At 38.0% G+C, this 8879-nt stretch overlaps 1 long non-coding RNA gene across 2 annotated transcripts; it reads left to right on the plus strand.

Annotated features, from left to right (window-relative positions):
* The first annotated feature begins 2205 nt into the window (after window positions 1–2205).
* On the plus strand, window positions 2206–8520 carry LOC120092972 (uncharacterized). 2 transcript variants are annotated; one of them, XR_005486234.2, is made up of 4 exons: window positions 2224–2391; window positions 2619–2704; window positions 7883–7994; window positions 8138–8520. It is a non-coding gene; the product is annotated as an uncharacterized LOC120092972 (long non-coding RNA). The 2 variants fall into 2 exon arrangements; XR_005486233.2 differs by lacking the exon at window positions 7883–7994 and having other exon boundaries at window positions 2206–2391.
* The last annotated feature ends 359 nt before the right edge of the window (window positions 8521–8879 follow it).

Consider the following 8879-nt stretch of genomic DNA (forward strand, 5'->3'; position numbering starts at 1 on the left):
CTCAATAACGATGGATCAGGATGTAAGACAGACATATTAGGGTGCGTGATCCAGTAATCTTCATGCGGTACAGGTTCTCGGTACTTTTGCAACTATGGGTTTGGGAGTGATTTCCAACAATGGCTCCACAGCTGCATCATGTTAATGACGCTCAGTTAGTTGGACGAGCCTACGGTTCTCGGTATGTTGTTTTAATTCAATTTAATTTTTATATCACCGATCTAGTTAATTTAAATTCTAAATTATCAATTTAAAAATTTAGGTGGAGAGACAAATTTTGTGTGACTAGGATAGGCACACATGTAGTCAACCAGTATAGATACATGTTTGATCTGCTTCAACCTGAACAGGTACATTACACTAAACCTAATTAATTATTTTATTCACATTTTTATTGTATTTGTCTTTAATATTCTCTAATATAACATTTTGTGTTTCAGGTTATTTGGGAGCCGTACAAAATTATTGTACATACTTTGCCTAATTTTTGTACGAATGGTCAAAACATATGGTGGACGATAAGTCCTCTCATATGTTTTCACATTGGTGAATGGCATCTTCCTGACAGGGGATGAGACAATTCGGTTTTCAGCAAGATGTCCCATTGCCTTGTAATACTGAACCCGTACTGCATGATATTGACCTAAAGATTGGAGATTGGTTCAAAAAAGTTGCACATTTGGTAGTGCGATGGCACTATCGTGCAAGGTTTATTGTAGTTGAGGTTTCTCTTGAACAGTTTGACACAGATGTCACTCCAGAATATATTCATTGGTATAATAATATCACAAGGCGCTACGTCACTCGTCCGGGAGTAGCTGTGGGTCATCTGGTAAATGAATGAATATTATCTAATTTTTTTTATTTAAATTTATTTTAAATATTGTCTAATTGTTTTATAATTCACAGAGATCGAACAACAGTAGACTTCATGAGGTTGCGAATTATCCGAACCAGGTTCTTGCTATATGTAGTGACAAGCAAAGCTATATGGAGGAAATTCATTATATGTACGATATACCTATTGTTCCTCCACCAGCTCCTAGACGTAGAGGATCTGTTCGGGAAGAGGATGAGTTTGATAAGGTTGCACATAATGTGGAAGAGTTGCCCCCTATGACGCAGACGCAGAGTCAAACTGATTATGTTAGTCTGATGATGATGATGCCAGCATTTGGTTCAGGACATTATGTCTTAGAGGCTGGTCCTTCGTCTTCATACGTGCATGGACATGGTCGGGGTCGTGGAGAGTATAATGAATATTTATATTATGAATCGCTTGCAGAGGTAACAGAGCAACATCAAGAAGAACCCGAGTAACCTCAAGTTCGAAGTCGACGACGACAACCAGCTTGAAATCGACGACGTCCTCCTTGTGGGACACATTGATTTTTATAATTATTTTTATATAAACGAGATATTTAATTTATATATTTTTATTTTGATGAGTTATTATTTTTTTTTAATTTATTCTTTTTAGAGTTTAAATAAATAATAAAAAATTTTTTAGAATTTTTTTTTTTATAAAAATGGAAAATTAAAAAAAAGAGAAAGGATTAGAGAGAAGAAGATGGAATGTGTAATAATTAAAAAGGAAAAAAAGGGAAATTTGTACGATATTCTCGCTCTCTATCAAAATCTCGCTATTTCGCTCTCGCTCACACTCACGCTCACGCTCTCGCTCTCTCTCATAATCTTGCTCTCTCTCATAATCTCGCTCTCGAATTTGATTGGAAAGTTTAGTGGAAAAAAGAAGAAAATTCATTAGCTCGTTATTTAGTCAGACTTGCTGAGATGACAGAATCCGTAAAAATTATTCAACAAGTTTTGGAAGGAATTCTAGGGGGACCTTATGAAAATTTAGAAATACAATCTTTTGACAGAGGAAGGTCTCCAGAATGATAATTAAACAGACTCAATAATAATGTTAGGAAGGGCAAGGTCGAGGATTCAAAGTTCGACGTACAAATGAAAGGAAGGTCAGGTCGAATTTTGAACCCTCGACTTATTTATAAAAAAAAACAACAATATTTTTATAAATAGTTTGAAAACAACCCTATTTTCCCCTGAAACCATATATTTTCTCATATATATTGTTGGGCTTTTTTGGATGATTCCACCGAGGCCCAGGAAGAACTAAGCTGATGGAAGTGCAAGACAGCTGTTGAGATTGGTGATTCACACGAAAGGTAAATAAACAATTTTACTTTTTATTTCCTTACACTGCAAACCTAAGCTTTCGATGAAGCTCTCTCTAATGGCGATTTTCTTTGATGAAAGGGAAATCACATGCAAGGTTGAAGATGGAGTAGATGAAGGAGAACACAACAATTACGTGGTTCGGTCTAAGCACGGGAAGTAACCAATTCTTGAAGAAAAACTCAAAACCAAGTACAAGTCTCTCACACTCTTTTTCTGATTTTCCGTCTATGTAATCTAAAAGCAGAAACCTCTTTTATGTCTAAGAAGTTTTCTGTTACAAGAAGATTACATGTAGTTATTGAGAGTTTAATTTGAGATTTTGACCGTTGATTTCATTATTTTACAAATCTCCACCTTGAAACCAACGGGATAATTTCTTCAGTTCCTTCCAATGATTTTTTTCTAACTTTTTTCAGCTAAGTCGAAGTGGATTAGCTCAAAGAATTTCTGGAATTTGAGCTTGGTCATTGGCTTCGATAACATGTTAGCTGCATTATCTGAGGTATGTACTTTCAGAACTTCAACTTCTTCTTGTTCTATCATCTCTCGAACAAAGTGGAATTTTACGTCTACGTTTCTGGTCCGATTGTGTAACTAAGAATTTTTTCGATAAGTGTATGGTGCTTTGATTGTCACAAAATATTTTTTTTCTGTTTTCTATTGTATGCCCATGTCGGAAAGTAATCCTCTTAACCATAGACCTTCTTTGATTGCCCCTGATAATGCTATGAACTCTGCTTCTATTATGGATAGAGCTATTACTGATTGTAGTTTGCTTTCCAGGAAACAATAGCCTGATAGGGACCTCCATTTGTTTAGATCCCTGCATAGTTAGAGTCCACAAACCCATATAGTTCAAGTTCTGATTCATTACATCTCTGATAAGTCTCTAGATTCATTGGATGCCTTTAAGTATCTCAGAATCCATTTTATAGCTTCCCAATGCCTCTTACCAGGGTTAGCCATGTATCTACTCACTAGTTTAGCTGCATATGACAAATCCAGTCTAGTAGAAATCATTAAGTACATTCGATTGCCTGCTGCCTGACTGTAGGGAACTGATGACATTTGATTTAGATGTTCGATGTCTGTAGCTTTAGGAGAATTTGCTGCTGAGAGTTTGAAGTGTTGAGCAAGAGGTGTAGCCACCGGTTTGGCTTCACTTAATTGTAACCTCTTGATTACCATCTCACAATAAGCTTGCTGATTTATGAATAGAAGTGACTGTTCCCTGTTTCTAGTAATATCAATCCCAAGAATCCTTTTAGACTCTCCCAAATCCTTCATGTCAAACTCTTTCTTTAGAAATTTTTTTACAAGATTTAGGTCTTCTTTAGAACTCCAGCTAACATGTCATTAACATATAGAAGTAGATAGATTTTGCCCCTGTAGGACTTAGCATTCACATACGCACAATTGTCGTATGAACTTCTCTTAAACCCATTGCTTGCAATATAGGTCACTGTTTTAGTCCATAAATGGACTTATTTAGCAAGCAATATAGGTCTTCTTTACTCTTTTCTTCATATCCCTTAGGTTGGACTATGTAAATGGTTTCTTCTAGATGTCCATGTTGGAAGGTTGTTTTAATATCTAGTTGATCCAACTTTAAGTTGTTCTGAGTCACTTGGGATAGCAAGAGTCTGATTAATGTTTGTTTGACCACTGGAGAAAATGTTTCAAAATAATCTATCCCCTCTCTCTGAGTGTAGCCTTTAGCTACTAACCTACTGCTTCCTCAAAAGAAGATGATTCATCATCTGTGTGAGCCACTGATGAATTCAAGACTAGGTTCATATAGTTTGTTTCAATGTACCTAGCATGAGGTACTATAATCCTTCTTTGTTTGTCTCTAGCAAGTGAGTAATGACTCAAATCAGTTTGAAATTCTTCTAATTCACCTTGTTCAATTGTTTCTTCCTTTGATATTTTTGTTTCAATTAGTGGATTAGAACTCTAAGGCTAGTTTGTAACCTCAATTTCATTAGTCATAGGCTTAGAAATACCTTCCGACTTCTCTTGTTTCTGCATAAACATCTTAGATTCTCTGAATGTTACATCTTTACGGTTAATGAACCATTTTTCAATAGGATGCCACATTCTAAAACCCTTAACTCCATTAGTGAAACCAATAAACATACATTTCACAACTCTGGCTTTTAATTTCCCCTGATTCTGATGAACATACCCCACGCAACCAAAAATCTTTAATTTGTCTAGGTTAGGAGGGTATTTGGTCCATTTCTCTTCCGGTGTTAGGAAAATTAAGGAAGTTTGAGCACCTGTTCAGTGTATAGATAGTGTATGAAGCTACTTCAACCTAAAACTTCTCATGTAGTATTGCATTAGATAATAGACATCTAACCCTCTCCATAATAGTTCTGTTTAGTCTTCCTGTAATACCATTTTTTGGGGGGTGTGTCTAACAGTTCTATGTCATAATGCCTTGTTCTCTGCAATACTTATTAAAGTCCTCACCCGAGAATTCAAGGTCATCTGTTCTTAGGTAATTTACTTTCTTCATGGTTTGATTTTCAATAAGTATTTTCCACTTTTTAAACTTATCAAACACTTGATCCTTAGTCTTAAGAAAGTAAACCCAATTTTTTCTAGAATAATCATCAGGGATAGTAAGTACCTTGAACCACTTAGAGAGGGAGTAGAGGCTGGTTCTCAAAGATCTGGGTGGATATAGTCTAGAATTCTCTTTGTGATATGCTGGAACTTGATGAAATTGTGCCAAGAATACAATACTCATAGAAAGTGAGTTGTTCACTAATGCCATTAGGAAGTAGCCCTGTTTAGATAGAGCTTGAAGTCCCTTTGCACTAATATGAGTCAACCTTTTGTGTCATATATTTGATAGACCCCTGATCAAGAAGGTATATGTCCGGAAGAAGAAGAAGAAGCAAGGTGAAGGGCAAAATAGACAAAATGATGTAATGCAAAATGAATAGGGATCTTGTGGGGACCAGGGATCTTTTCTGTTATTATTCCATTAGCATTCTGTTATTAAGTTGTTAGGCTGTAGATATAAATAGGAATAGGGAAGGTAAGGTTTAGGCATCTTTTTCTTGTATTGAAAATAGCTCAGAGAGCTTGTAGAGGGGAGGAGAGCCTCGGCTCCCTTGGTTGAAAGCCTAAAGTGTGGATATGTAATCCGAGTACTATCACTCTGGTATTAGAGCAACGGTCATTGGGGAATGGTGAAGAAGATGGAAGCTCAAATTTCTGCAATCGAGGAACAACTGACCTTATTGCAAGTAGGGATGGAGGCTTGGATGGATCAGAGGTTTACGGAAATGAAACAGGTAACGAACAATGTGATGACAACATGCTTAGAAACGTGGGGTGAAACGATGGAGCAAAAGATGTTGCTCGCGCTCGAAACATGGTCAAAGAGAAGGGATTTTGCAAGGAAGGGGGAGGACACCAACTCATCTGAGCGGACAGTAACGAACAAAGGGAAACAACTGGAGGGTGAGGGGAGCAATAAGAAAGAAAGCTTGGTGTGTAAAGAAAAGGTGGAGGTACCTCTATTCGATATGCATTTGCAGAAGCTCGAAATTCCATTTTCAAAAGGAGAATTGGGAGACGACCCACTCGGATGGTTCCATAGGGTGGAACGCTACTTCGTGGTCACTAATGGGAAGAAGAGCGAATGCCAATGGAAAGTTGGGCTGATTTCAAAGAGCAAATGCTCTTGCACTTCTTGTCGGCCAAAGAGGAAGACCGTCGAGCTCAGTTCTTGAACCTCAAGAAGGATGGGACGGTGAGATCATACTGATGTCGGTTTGAGCATCTTTCAGGGCCATTGAAAGATTTATCGGACGAGACACTGGAAAGTAAGTTCGTTAGTGGGTTGAAGGAAGATATTCAAGTGGAAATGCGAATGTTTAAGTTAGTGGGTATTAAAGAAAAATTGGGAACGGCCCAGCTGATTGAGGACACTGAAGAAGCCCATAAGAGGAAGTGGGGAAGCAGAAGCCCAAACCCAAGCCAGTCAGTCCAGACAACCGGGTCTACCATAACCCTGGGTACGGGTTCAACATCGGGTCAAGGTAACGTAAATAATATCCCCACGGCCCGTACGATTTCTCTCAACCCTAGCCGTAGCTCGATAACTTCTTCAAATTCAGTGACACTGCGAGATGTGAACGGCAAGGCACTTTCGGTCGGCAACTACAAGCGACTCTCTGATAGTGATATGCAAAGCCGCGGAGACAAGGGGCTATGTTATCGGTGTGATGAACGGTACAGCCCAGGCCACCGTTGCAAGAAGGAGCTGAATTTGCTAATCCATCCTGATGAAGAGGAAGAAGAGGCTGTAGTTGAAAAAGGTGTGGAATTGGAGAATGTTGAAGGAATTACCCCGGCTATGCTAGAGAACATGGAACACCACCCGACGATATTACACCCAACTGAAGCCGAGATTGCTGAACTATCCATTGAAGACGAGATTGCTGAACTATCCACTGAAGATGAGATTGTTGAATTATCCTTAAATTCTTTTGCTGGAATTGACTCTCCAAAGACAGTGAAACTGATGGGCACGGTAGGGGATAACAATGTAGTAGTGTTGATTGACAGTGGAGCAACCCACAACTTCATTGATGATCAATTGGTTAGTACACTCAACCTTCCTTGCTCACCCACCTCTAGTTGCGGAATTATGCTTGGCACAGGGAAATCGGTTCGGACCAATGGCATCTGTAAAGGTGTAGTCCTTAATCTCCCTAATTTAACTATTATTAACGATTTTTTTCCCATACCTCTGGGAAGTGCCGATGTGGTAATGGGTGTTCAGTGGCTCATGACCCTCGGGCAAGTGGAATGTGACTGGAGCACATCGAAGATGGACTTCCAAGTGGGAGAACGGCGGGTACACTTGAAAGCGGACCGGAGTCTGGTGAAGTCTCAAATCTCCTTGAAGTCCATGATGAAACACATGATGAAGGCAGGCTAGGGAATCCTCCTTGAATTGAATGCTGTAGGAATCCTACAAGAAGACGAGTCCCTCTACTGTAAAATGGCCAGTGGATGCCCCAAAATTCAGGAAGTCTTACAACAATATCAGTCTGTGTTCAGACCAATGGAGGGGCTGCCACCGTTAAGGTGCCACGACCACACGATTGAATTAAAATCAGAAGAGGGACCGATCAACGTGCGTCCATATAGGTATCCACAATTTCAAAAGGATGAGATTGAACGGCTAGTAACAGAAATGTTGACAGCAGGCATCATACAACCAGGTACCAGTCCTTTTTTCAGCCCGGTTTTGTTGGTAAGAAAGAAGGATGGCAGCTGGAGGTTCTGCGTGGATTACTACCCCATTCCGGTTGTGGATGAACTCCTTGATGAATTGACCGGGGCAGTAATATTTTCCAAGATTGACCTTAAATCTGGATATCATCAAATACGAGTCGCACAAGACATCCACAAGACGGTCTTCAGAATGCACGAGGGGCACTACAAATTTGTTTCAATTATTTAGGCTGCCCAGTTTACTAAAATAATTGTATCAAATTTCTTCAGTCATGAAAAAATAATCATACTCAAGTTGCTAAAAGATTAAAAACAGAAAATTCTTCAGTTGATCTTCCCTTCTGCCACTGCCGAGAAATAGTTATAAAAAAAATATAAAATTTCCTTTGCGATTTATATTTTATTCCTTGTACAGAAGATGAGCCCATAGTTTGCCATTCAAATGGTAGCCCCAAGTTTGTTCCCAAGTCTTTTGAATATGATAATGATGCTCTCAATTCTGGTGGGATGAAGCTAGAAGATCAAAGGTTTGGATTTTATTCTTTTGGATCGGAGTTTGTTCTTGGACTTGTTTATTGTAGGACTTTGTACATTCTTGATTCCTCATTGTGAAGCTTGGTTTGTTATGGGTTACTATGTGATTGAATGTATCTTTCTTTTTCATTCGCAGGTGTTGTGATTGTTTTGCCATTGGGGATGTATTGTCCTGGGTCTCGTTCTTGTTAAAGCTGCTTTAGCAACCTTGCGGATGTAAATATTGTTATAGTAGACTTTTCTATAATAATAGTTTTTCTATCTATTTTGACTCTGTCCAAAAAAGCACTCCATATTTCATCTATTGTTCTTGTAGGTTCTTGAATATATGTATCGGAAGAGTTTTGTAGGGGAATGAGAATAATCAAAATGCTTGAAATTGTAAGCTTCCATTATGTTGGTTGGTCTGTTTGTTGAGAGGGGAATGCTTTGGCATTATTAGAATTTAAGAGCATTGTACCTCTTTCGAGAAGACACTTGCTTCCTTAGTTTATACTCCTACCAAGTTTATTTTGTGTATTATAAGAATTTTATTTTATGCATGTAAAGGTAAAAAAGATATTAAGAATTTTATTTTATGCATGTAAAGGTAAAAAAGATATTATTGATTTGCATGTGCATGAGCAACAAAAAAAAAAAATGACAATGATACAGATATTTAATATCGGACAATTATGGACAAAGAGGTAAAAACCGACATTGAAAATAGTCTTCAATGTCGGTTGAAAACTGACATTGAAGATAATTGACATTGAAATCTTGGTCATCTATAATGTCGGTTTAAAATCGATATTAAAGACAATCAACATTAAATATCTTTTATAACACGATCTTTGATGTTGGTTTTCAATCGACATTGTATCTTTATAATGTCAGCT

This window comes from Benincasa hispida, chromosome 12 (genome assembly GCF_027475165.1).
Source record: "Benincasa hispida cultivar pf3 chromosome 12, pf3_genome.v1.1, whole genome shotgun sequence".
Taxonomy (NCBI): Eukaryota; Viridiplantae; Streptophyta; class Magnoliopsida; order Cucurbitales; family Cucurbitaceae; genus Benincasa; species Benincasa hispida.